Raw genomic sequence first — 11,293 nt, forward strand, 5'->3', positions numbered from 1 at the left:
TCAATCTCGCCAATCAACATTGAATTAAAAAAATGCCCAGCAACATGGATGATATGATGAAGTTTCAAGAGGTGGGGGATACCATGGGCATGGTGAAGTAAATGCTGATCAGAAATGAGTATGGGACTTATAACCGGCACAGGCTCAAGATGGATATTTGAAGAAAGAGAAAAAAATATTGAGAGACCTGATAAAATAGGAACATGAGGAAAAAGAGGATAAAGCACAAATGAGAAGAAGGAATGAAAAACATGAAAAAGAAGAAGAAAATGAAAAGTTAAAAAAGAGAAGGAGAAGGAGAAAGAGGAGGATGTAAAGAATGAGAAGAAGAACAACAAGAATGTAGTGGAGAAAATAAGATGTTGGCAGCAAAGAAAAAGACAAGACAGAAATTAGAAGAAGAAGAAACCCAACGGCCCTTTTCAGGGCCCCTTTATTGCCTCATAAATATATATATTTTTCTCTTTCCCATATTGATGTATTTGTTTGTTTGTATACACGTCCGTTTGTGTGTATGTGTTTGTGTGTGTGTGCGCACGTACGTTTGTATGTGTATGTGTGCACTCGTACGTATTATGTGTATGTGTATATTTGTTTTATATGTCTATGTCTCTATGTCTGTGTCTCGATTTGTTTCTAGAGTAACGCGTATTCTGGTCAGCCCCTTGCCGCACTTTTCCGACCGATTGAGGTCAGCCACTTACAACATTGTTACCATTGTTTCCCCAGTGTCCATACCGTGACGTCATCCCCTGTTCAATTTCCCCTTGTCGCTAAACAGGCCCAATCTCTTGTCGCTCTTTAGGCCCACCCATGTTAAAATTCCCCATGTCGCCAAAGTGCAAACGACCAAATTTAACATAGAAGTCCCACTGTCGCTAAAGCGCCCCCATTCACTACTTCCGTCTTGTATTAAAGAGTCCGATTTTTGACGGCGTTCACTTGCTTTAAATTCAACGTTTAAGGAAAATTTCCCATTTGCGATCAGTGTTTTTTAATATTTAAAACAAGTTATGACTGGAGGGAAGGCAAATAGAGGTTTATGTGTGGAAAAGGTTGAAACAAAATTAAGTTTATTTCGATTATAATGTGACAGCCTTTCTTTCCAGATACAATAGTCAAATATTTACGGATATGCATTAAAGTAAAGATGCACAGCTGAATCTGAAAATTAAGGACACCCACGGGATTTAGCCAAATGTTCCTAAATTTTGTTGTGTCCTTTTTTTTAAATTCACATTGCATATGAATGCCATAAGTTGTGTACAGGAGATCATGCTTCTGAATAAATCAATACTGCCTGTTCGCTTCTTTTTCTTTTTTTTTCTTCACATACAATCATATCCATATAAACACAGTTAAACAATATGTTGGTATAAAAACAAACAAGTTTGTTGTTTATTTTACAATTGTGAATAAAATGCAATGTCATAATGTTTTTATTCTGCTTATAAGCTTCCTTCATTTAATGAAGAAACAGCAGCCCGTATCGCCCGTGCAAAAAAGGTAAGTATTGAATGGGGAAAGCTACAGACGAACCGGCTTTACTCGTTTGTACCGTGAGTGGGGGAAAGGATAGACTGACTGGCTTTACTTGCCTGTAGCATTAATAGGGAAAGCAACAGACTTATCGGCTTTCCTTGCCTGTAGCATGAATGCGGAAAGCGATAAACTAACCGGCTTTACTCGCCTGTAGCATGAATAGGGAACGCAATAGACTGACCGGTTTTACTCGCCTGTAAAGCGATAGACCGACAGGTTTTACTCGCCTGTAGCATGAATGGGGGAAGCGATAGTCTGACCGGCTTTCCTCGCTCCAAGATTGAATGTCGAAAGTGCAAGACCAGTCGGATGTACTGATCAAGACTAGTTAACAAAAGTATATTTCATTTGTTTTAATTTACACAAGAAAGTATGAAAGCTCAGATTTAAGATATAGTGCTTGATTTGAGGTAAGTAAACATCTGCGAAGATTAGGTAGTGCATAGTTTGTAGGTCAGGTCTACGTATATTGAATTGAACACCAAATATGAGACGGCAATTCTTAATTTTCAAACGTCCTCAATTTTCATTAAGTAGATAATAATACTGAGGGGGGGAAAAACCGGGTCTGTGAGTAACCGTGAGTGCTCGCTTGGACAGGTTTCACTTTATGTATTCATTCACGATGTTATGACGAAGTGTGGAAGGCAATTGTGTTTTGAATTATCCTACACTACGTACATGTACTTAAATTAGAGTGATTATTGACACTTCAAGTTATTAATATCTCTTTTAATAAATGAGAGAAAATGATACGAAAACCGCGAAATAGTAATTGTTTATGCATTTTGGGTTCATTCATTTTTCCAGTGAGATACAATTTTCTCAATTTGCTTGCGGGTTGGAACTAAAATACATGTTGCTCTCAGTTCCTGGTAACGGAGCCGAATTAGTTTAGTTGGTTGAGCGTCTGGTTGTGGCAAGCCCGTTTTGGCTGCCTCATTGTGTCATCGGGAAACGCACTCAGCTCCCATTTCCTCTGCATGATATCGCCAATTTTGTCTGCACAAAGTGCTATTCAGTTCAGCGGAAACGAATCGTTCAGCAGGCCTAGCTGTACACAGCATGCCTAACGGTACAAGGGAGGAAACTCCAACGATCTTATATATATATATATATATATATATATATATATATATATATATATATATATATATATATATATATATATATATATATCCATTTCACGTATATTTATCTCCATTTCACTATTACTAGCAACAACAGCAAGAGCAGCAGCAACAACAACAATAATAATAAATTGATAATAATAATAATAATAATAATAATAATAATAATAATATAATGTTGCTAGAATAAGCCAGAATATAATAACTTAGCACAAAATTGACTCCTCTCACGGATGATATACTTCAATTATTAGCCATCTTTAAGCTATTTCGTTTTCATTTTCGTCATTTTCGTTATTTTCGTGTTTATGATAAACTTTAGTCTAAATATCAAAGCTGTCTTTATGTGGACTTCGTTGATTTGTGAATACGTCTCTCTCATATTTAAAGTTTCACATGCTTTATATTCATGATTTACTCGTGGTTTGTGAGCCGCTTGTTTTTTTTTTTTTTTTCTACCTCTGTTTTAGGCTGTAGCACAGAAATGTGGGTCTTGCTTAGATTGTCTTCACTACGACTCTTGTTAGGGAACATTTAAAATTATTGCATCGTATTGTTCTTTGTTGACGTTGTTGTTTTTTCCCTCACAAATCCACTCTTTCTTCATGATGCATATTCTTTAAGTTTAAGATAGTTTACTTGACTGCTATTTGGAACATTTTTCTTGGAGCAAGACGTATGACTTGTCTTTTATTTGTTTTTGTTTTTTGTTTTTCCTTCAAAGTCGTTTCTACTTAGAACTGCTTTTTCAGCATCTTTATTTTTTACAGAGAGCAGCGATAGCGATGGTTATGGGTTCGATACTCAACCAGACCAACCAGGTCAACTTCCTCGGTGTGTCCTTCGAAAAGGCACTTAGCTCTAATTTCCTTGGCACGATACAGCCAACAAGGTGTTAAAAGTGCTGAAGAGACAAAGCTAAACCAAAACTGTTTGAAGGTATCTATCTTGATCGCACCAAATTTCAAAATCGAACTTGTGCCTTAGTAGAAACAGAAATAAATCAGAACTGTTACAACTTTTATCATCATTATCATCAATAACAACAGAACCAGAAAGTGTACCGGTATTTTATTTGATAGATTTCTTCTTCTTCTATTTTTCTTCTTCTTCTTCTTCTTCTTCTTCTTATTATTATTATTATTAGTAGTAGTAGTAGTAGTAGTAGTAGTAGCAGCAGCAGTTGTAGTAGTAGTAGTAAGTAGTAGTAACAGTAGTAGTAGTAGTAGCAGCAGCAGTAGTAGTAGTGGCATTTTTTATTACAAACAGTTGTACCCTGGCTATGTGACCATCAGCGACATCCTTGATAAGTTTTTTTCTGCGCCCTGCAGATATAATTGACATCCAGCGAGATACTTTAGGTATGAAAACATCCATATAGAAACCCTTTCAGCAGTTTACTCGCACATCTTGCAGAGTCCAGTGTTTATCTTCATTGTAGGTAAACAAGTTAGTGCCACTCCCTGTATTAAAGAATATACACACTAGTGCCACTCCCTTTATTATGTAGCATACGAGTTAATGACACTCCCTTCATTATAGGGCCTACAAGCTAGTGCCAATCCCTAAAACCAGTATCAGTACGGTTATAAACTTGGTTGGTTTATTAAGTATGAAAATAGCAGTAAGATATAGATTGCAGATTTTGATAAAACATGCAGGAAACGTAGATAAATTTCGCAGGTCAAATAAAGTACGCAAATCAATAAGTTTTATACTGCTCTGAGCATGAAGAAAACTAAAAGTTCATTAATCGTAACTACAGTACTGACATGACTACCATGGTTCTTATCTATTTATGTGAGAAAATGATTTCTAATAACTAGACCAACTAAGCTGAATGTTTTATACCATGCCATCTCTTTTAGAAAGAAACCTAAATAGAAACCAATATCTACTGTTTTAGTTTTAGCTCCTGAATCGTAAATTTCAATAAACTTGAATTCAGTAAACCGAAACCCGTTAAATAAGAAAACTGAAAGAAACTCTCGGACTCAAGTGTTAATTTTACACTAAAATGAACTTCACAAACCGAAACATAATTAGAGCATGTGGTCAACCTTTAAAAAGCGTAAGACTCTTCAGAGTAAGCTAAACCTCGAAATAGAAACACATTCGGTAATATATACTCTAAAAATTGATGATGATACGACTCTATGGTCTTAAACAAAGCAACAGAAAAGATCGAAAACCAACAAGGTTTGTAAAAGTCAAGAATTTATTTTCCTAGAAAACAAGGTGAAAAATGTAAAAAGAACGGTATTGAGAATTCAGTTCCAAATAATCCGAGAATTTCTAACACAAGTCCTTATATTTAAGGTTCTGAATAAACTTTAGTGGTATTCTAAAAATAAATCCAACGTTTTAAGTGCTGATGTGCCTGTGATGGCCTGTGTCGTAGTGATGTATCAGAATTTTGTGTTGAATCACAATAATACAATCCAAGAAGAAAAAAAAGAATATATATATATATATATATATATATATATATATATATATATATATATATATATATATATATATATATATATATATATATATATATATCCTTATTTGAATTTCAGTATAAATCAAAGTCTCTGTTTCTAAGAATGTTAATATTAAACATTTTGTAATTCCAGAGAAGAATCACTTGAATGATTTGAATAAATAAATTCCAGCCAAAATGAATATTGGACACAACACTAATACAACTGGTTCTGCTCAGATCTTACAACACGAATTAATAATTTTTAGATAATCAAGATTATAAATTCCTTTACTTGAATTCTGGTCACAGCTAGCATTTTGTTTTTAAAAAATTGCCTAACGGAAAATTTCATTCTAGAAGGTCCCAAATGTTTACAAGATAAAACCTTAGTCATGATTAGAAGGCCTCTCACTAAAATTATAATAACAGTGTGGTAAAAAACAGGGAGACCCTGTATTTCATGGTGAATTTACAATGTTCTAGACTCAGATTGAGATAAAAATGTTTTTTACAATAATTCAGATCAAGTAGAAAATAAATTTGATTTTGGACAAGGACAGCAACAAATTTATAAATTTGCATAACCCACAGCATATAATGAAACAAAAACTAAGAAACGCCGAACAATCAATGCAAATTAAATATACATAACGATATATATTAATATTTGTACGTGTATCTGTGTGTATGATAGTTGCAGATGAAAACAGATACTGCCAGTAAACATAATACCCCCAAAAAAGCGAAACCATTAATTTGATCTGGAACACATTAGGTTCTGAGAGATATCACCGTTCACGCCATAGAGAAAAGTCAATTTTCGTTCACGTTTGTTAACCGAATACATTGTTTTTGTCACATTCGGTATCGTATATCAAGATGTTAGATCGGAGCTGAATACAACAGACCAGGCCACCACGCACCCACCCATCAACTCCCCTGAAGATCCTGTCTTACCGATATAGTTAGAAACCAGTGACCATGAAGTCTGAAGAGGAAAACGATTCATATATGTTTTGTTTCACTTGCCCCTCAGACATCAGCTAGTGTGCCGATTATTATGCAAATTAAGCCAGTGCTAGAAGGAAGTATGAGCATACAGTTAAACAGCAGCACCTTTCCCTAAGACCTCTTCATTTGACACGGAGAAACACCATATCCAGCAAACTCTTCATATATGGTTCACCTTCTCTGCTTTTCGTCTTACTATTTATTACAGTATTTATCGTTATAGGTATAGATATAGTAGTTCATGTGCAGTGTTGTTGGTAAATTCGATGTATAAATTTGTCATTGAGAGGAAACGAGGCTTGCCGAGTTTCCTCGTAATGAAAAATTCATACGACGACGTAAGTGTGTGCGTGTGTGAGAGAGGACATAATTAACATGCAACAGTCACTTAGGGGCTAAATATGTCATCGGGGTAGAGGTGAGGAATGGCCACATAGGAGGATAAAAAAGGCGAAAACAGACAGTTACATAATACTCCTGTTCATCGTTTCCTGTGTAGTTAGTCCAGCCACTTATTGTCATGGTATTACACTCCAACCCGTCACCTGCGGAGCCAGTTGTCTCTGCTGTTTGCCAGTGACTCTCATTCGTCGATGATGATGCTGAGCTCATCCATATCGCACATACAGAAGTCTTGAAAGCGGAGGTTTGGGCTTCTTGCTGGTGTTCTCTCAATATTTGGAACCTCGCTGTACAGTACGTCCCTAGATATACGTCCAGCTTGCATCCTGTGCACATGTTCGATCCAACACAGCCGTCTCTGCTTAAGGAGTGCCAGGACGTCTGGGAAAGGACATCAGCGTTGGTGACTTTGTCTTTCCATATATTCCCGAAGAGTCTATCCATGCGGCAGACGTGGAAGCTGTTGAGTTTCTTCTCTTGGCGATTATACGTAGTCGATATTTCATTGCCACACAACATAATAACAAGAGCGCAGACTTGATAGATTTGCATCATAGTCTTGATGGTAAGTTTGTTGTTATCACAGGTGCGTTCTGTGAGTCTTGCCGAAGATGGTGGCCGCCTGTGTTGGTCACCTCAAGTGTCAGTCTGCCGGTAGCTGTAAAACGTAGGTAACAAAACTGGCTGACATTCTCCACGGGTATATCATCGAAGGTGATCGCTGGATGCTGTGTGTAACACACTGTCCCATGACTACCATTTCGTGATGCTAATCGTGAGGGAGAACATGGAGCATGCATCAGAGAGACAGTCGACTTTCTGCGTGGGCATCCGCTGGTGCATCGTCTGAGAACTGAAGTTCCCTAATCAGGATGTACCTTATTTTGGCCTTGGATTTTAACCTGGAGAGATTATATAATGTTTCATCGGACTTCGTGTGAAAGTAGACAAAGTCAATATTAAAGAATACAGAGAAGAAAATGGCAAAGAGTGCCGGTACAAAGACGTAGCTCTATTTATCTCCTCACTTGATCCCGAAGTTGTCGGACGTGGAGCCGTCTAATTGTACCGTTACGCGCATGTTATCTTAAAACGTATGGATCAGGCGGATAGGTTTCTGGGGGCATCCAATCTTCCCGAGTATCTTAACTTATTATGCCCTGTTCATCGTATATAATGCCTGGTGATGTCGACTGTGGCATTGTAGGGCGGTTTCTTTCTTCTCTCCATTTCTCTTGCAGGTAGAAGATCATATCGATTGTTGTATGCCTGCTCTGAAGCCACACTGTAATACTCGGTCTGCGAAATTGTCTCTTCAAGATAGCCATTGCAAAGTTTATCCCTGTAATGCGGAGGAGTAATATGCTGAAGACGTTTTTGCAGTCTACAAGTTCGCCTTTAATCTTCTATGTCACGATGATGCTTGTGTCGCGCATATATTGTGGAACTATTCCTTCTCTCTAACAGAGGAAAAGGAGGTCACAGAGACGTGATAGAACACTGAACCTTACGCACTGGAGCACTTCGGTTGGAATGCCATTATTTCAGGGCACCCATGCGCTGGCTTGATTGAATTTGAGCACTGATGGCATCTCTTTGAGCTCATCCACTACTGCGGTAGTACATCAAGCGCAAGCTGGTATTTGTTAATTTCACCGGAGGTAGTGTTCCACATAGTGAATCATCTTTTTGCTATTGTTTTTGATCACATCTCCATTCATTGCATTCTAGGGGCAATGTTTGGTGATAGTTGGGCCAAAGACCTTTCTGATCCCATCATACATTGTGCACATGTTTATTGTGTCTGATACAGTCTCTATTTCCTGGCATACATCGGTCCATTACTAATTTGCGGAGTACCCAGATGTCTTCTGCGCAGCACTATTTGTAGACTTGAGAGCCCGAGGTATTTTTGTTGTTTGATATATGCTGTGTTCTATGTATGCAATATTATGTTCCTCTATCACTGGCATCCATTTTGTTTGCGTGGGTCTCGAACGTCTTTGTTTCAAGTCCTGTTTTTACCAAATTTAGTGATAGCTGATAGATAATTGAGTTCCGTTCGATCCAGACTTTTTACAATTCCCTTTTTTATGCCGTCTTCGGATATAAGATGCTCGGTGGGTTTTGAGAACTGCATCCATTTCGCGTTGTCTTTTATGCTGCGCTAGTTGATACGTTGCAAGCCGTCCTGTGTGGATCCATGTAACTTTTCGGGGCTGTACTCTTACTCTGCTGTGATAGGTGAGTACTCCGTATCACAGCCTGCATGTGATAGGTGTGGGTTTGAAATGCATTGATGGATGGCAGAGTTGATGCCAATAACTAGATCTTCGGTGATGCCATGACACCTAGTGTTGATGTTTGCACTTCAAGAATGTGTTCATGAGCTACTTCAAAGCGCACAGTTCGAGTAACCCCTGTCAGCTAGCGTTAATCATGCCGACACTGTGGTGTCCGAGATGTGAAGCCATGATCTGTGGTCTGATTCTCATCTTACATTTAAATCGTCGATGAAGAACAGATTGTCACCCTGTGACATCCGCTCGAGGGTGTCTTGTAAAGCGTCACAGCCCGTGTTTCCGTGAAATGCGTATAAAGCAGGAGCATAAGCGCTCATAAAGTTAACGAAGCCTCCAACAGAATAGGTGCGAAGCTACATTATTTGTTCAGATATTGCTACCAGTGTCTCGATGTTCTGCATAAATGCCTTTCTGGCTGAAAAACAAACGTTATGCTCACGGTATTCGTCTGCGAATGTTAAGTTTTTTCAGTTATTTGTTTTTGGCCCCAGTTGTTTTTTAAAAATATAAATATAGGCTTATAGGCATAAAAGCTAATGTTTGTGTAATCTCGAGGCGAAATCAACCATTCAGTCATGCTCGATGAGTCGACACCTTACTAGATGTACCACTGTGAAAATGTACAGGTCAGAACGTAGCCTAGAAGAACGTTTGGAATATCAGGGCCGGCTACTCCCTCTCTCTCTCTCTCTCTCGCTCTCGCTCTCTCTCTCTCCATGGACTGTATACATTTTGTATTGGATCCAAGTTTCAGGTTTATATTTCTAAACATTATAAAGTTGAATTTGTTTTGTTTTTGTTTCCTTTTTCATTCACAGAAGTGTTTGTTATACACAGAAATCTAAATTTGATCACATCATTTTAATTGTTGCTGTTAACCAACATTACGTCAGTGTATGTTACAAATATTTTACGCTACAGTTTGTCAAGAAAAGGACCAGTAGGTCTTGAAAGCACTCTGTCCAGTCAACTGGCTGTTGGTAGGTGTCCAAAGTGAAATAAACCTATTACAAAATTTAACTCTTTTTTTTTTAAAGAATATTATTTTCTAGGATGTGGACCACAGTCATGCAGAATACGGCGACTTGGCTGGTTGAAGTTAGATCACAGATGCTGCCAAATGAACAATGCAGTCCTGTCAAGCCAATCAATCTCGTTTATGGTGCTACAGATGCAAGTCGTCTAGTAATTGTGCATTATTGGCCATCCACCCTCTTATCATTTTTAATATGTTTTAAACTCTTATATCCTACAAATTTGTTTTGCAAAAATCACAGGCTCCACCTATTTTTATTTTGTCAAATATCATTACGCCACACACCACACGATATAGCTATTTTTTTAAATATCATTACGCCACACACCACACGATATAGCTATTTTTCTCTCAAAAAGAAGTCATCGGCCATCCATCCTTCTATAATTCAAACTATTCACACAACCCTAGGGTACCAACCTCCTATCCACCAAATAATTTTAAGAAACACCAGGCCACTGACCATCAAACTTTTAAGAAAACTGCAGGCCACCGAACCGTAAACGTTTAGAAGAAAAAAAACACTTGGACAACAACATTACATTTACAAATTCTACCAAAAGCCAATACAATTTATTATACAAATCAATTTTTTTTTTGCAGAAGTCCATGAGATTCCAGTGCAAGAGTAGATCTCCTGGGGAATCAACTATGTCATTATATTTTCCAGTAATTCAGAGAAGATAAAGGCCGAAATTATAGACTGTACTGATAGGGAATTGGACTTAGATGATTAGAATTTGAAACAAAACAAATTTGGGGTAGAAATCCATGAAATCCCAGTATTAGTGAAAACCGCTGTCATGGGCAGACCACGTGTCACCATATCCTTCAGTACTTTAAACCATACAGAGTCAGTAATTTTAAACAAAAACATCATGCAAGCATGCCTTGCAGTCACAACAAAAGCATCATCTAAGTAACCTCATTCAGCCAGTTATTAGTCAGTGTGTGTATATATATATATATATATATATATATATATATATATATATATATATATATATATATATATGATAACAACGCAGTTAATAATTGAGTGCCGTATATATCTTAAGTGATTTTATTCTTTAGCTAGTGTTTAAAGCAAATATAAATCATGTCAAATAGTGATATAATTCAAGGATTGAAAAGCCAGTAGATTCAGTATGTGGATCAGCTGTCTATTGGTATGTTCTTGGTTGGTATCCTTCAGCAAGTACCGTCACAAATAACCAAAACGAAGTTAGCACATTCAGGTACATGCGGTATTTTAAAGTCTCTCGTGCTGATTGGCTGGTTACCAAGCTATAACCGACGTGTGCATACTATTTAGTGTTTTAGACTTGTAATTGAAATAAATGACTTTATTGAAAATAAATTATTACTAACAGGACAAATATAAACTTAGTACAAATGA

General features: G+C 37.2%; 1 long non-coding RNA gene across 1 annotated transcript; it reads left to right on the top strand.

Moving 5' to 3' along the window:
• The first annotated feature begins 1,731 nt into the window (after window positions 1–1,731).
• On the top strand, window positions 1,732–10,823 carry LOC149803696 (uncharacterized). The gene is made up of 3 exons (XR_016419977.1): window positions 1,732–1,952; window positions 3,443–3,611; window positions 10,498–10,823. It is a non-coding gene; the product is annotated as an uncharacterized LOC149803696 (long non-coding RNA).
• Window positions 10,824–11,293: the final 470 nt, after the last annotated feature.

Source organism: Sinohyriopsis cumingii, chromosome 3, assembly GCF_028554795.1.
Source record: "Sinohyriopsis cumingii isolate HCF-2022 chromosome 3, ASM2855479v2, whole genome shotgun sequence".
Taxonomy (NCBI): Eukaryota; Metazoa; Mollusca; class Bivalvia; order Unionida; family Unionidae; genus Sinohyriopsis; species Sinohyriopsis cumingii.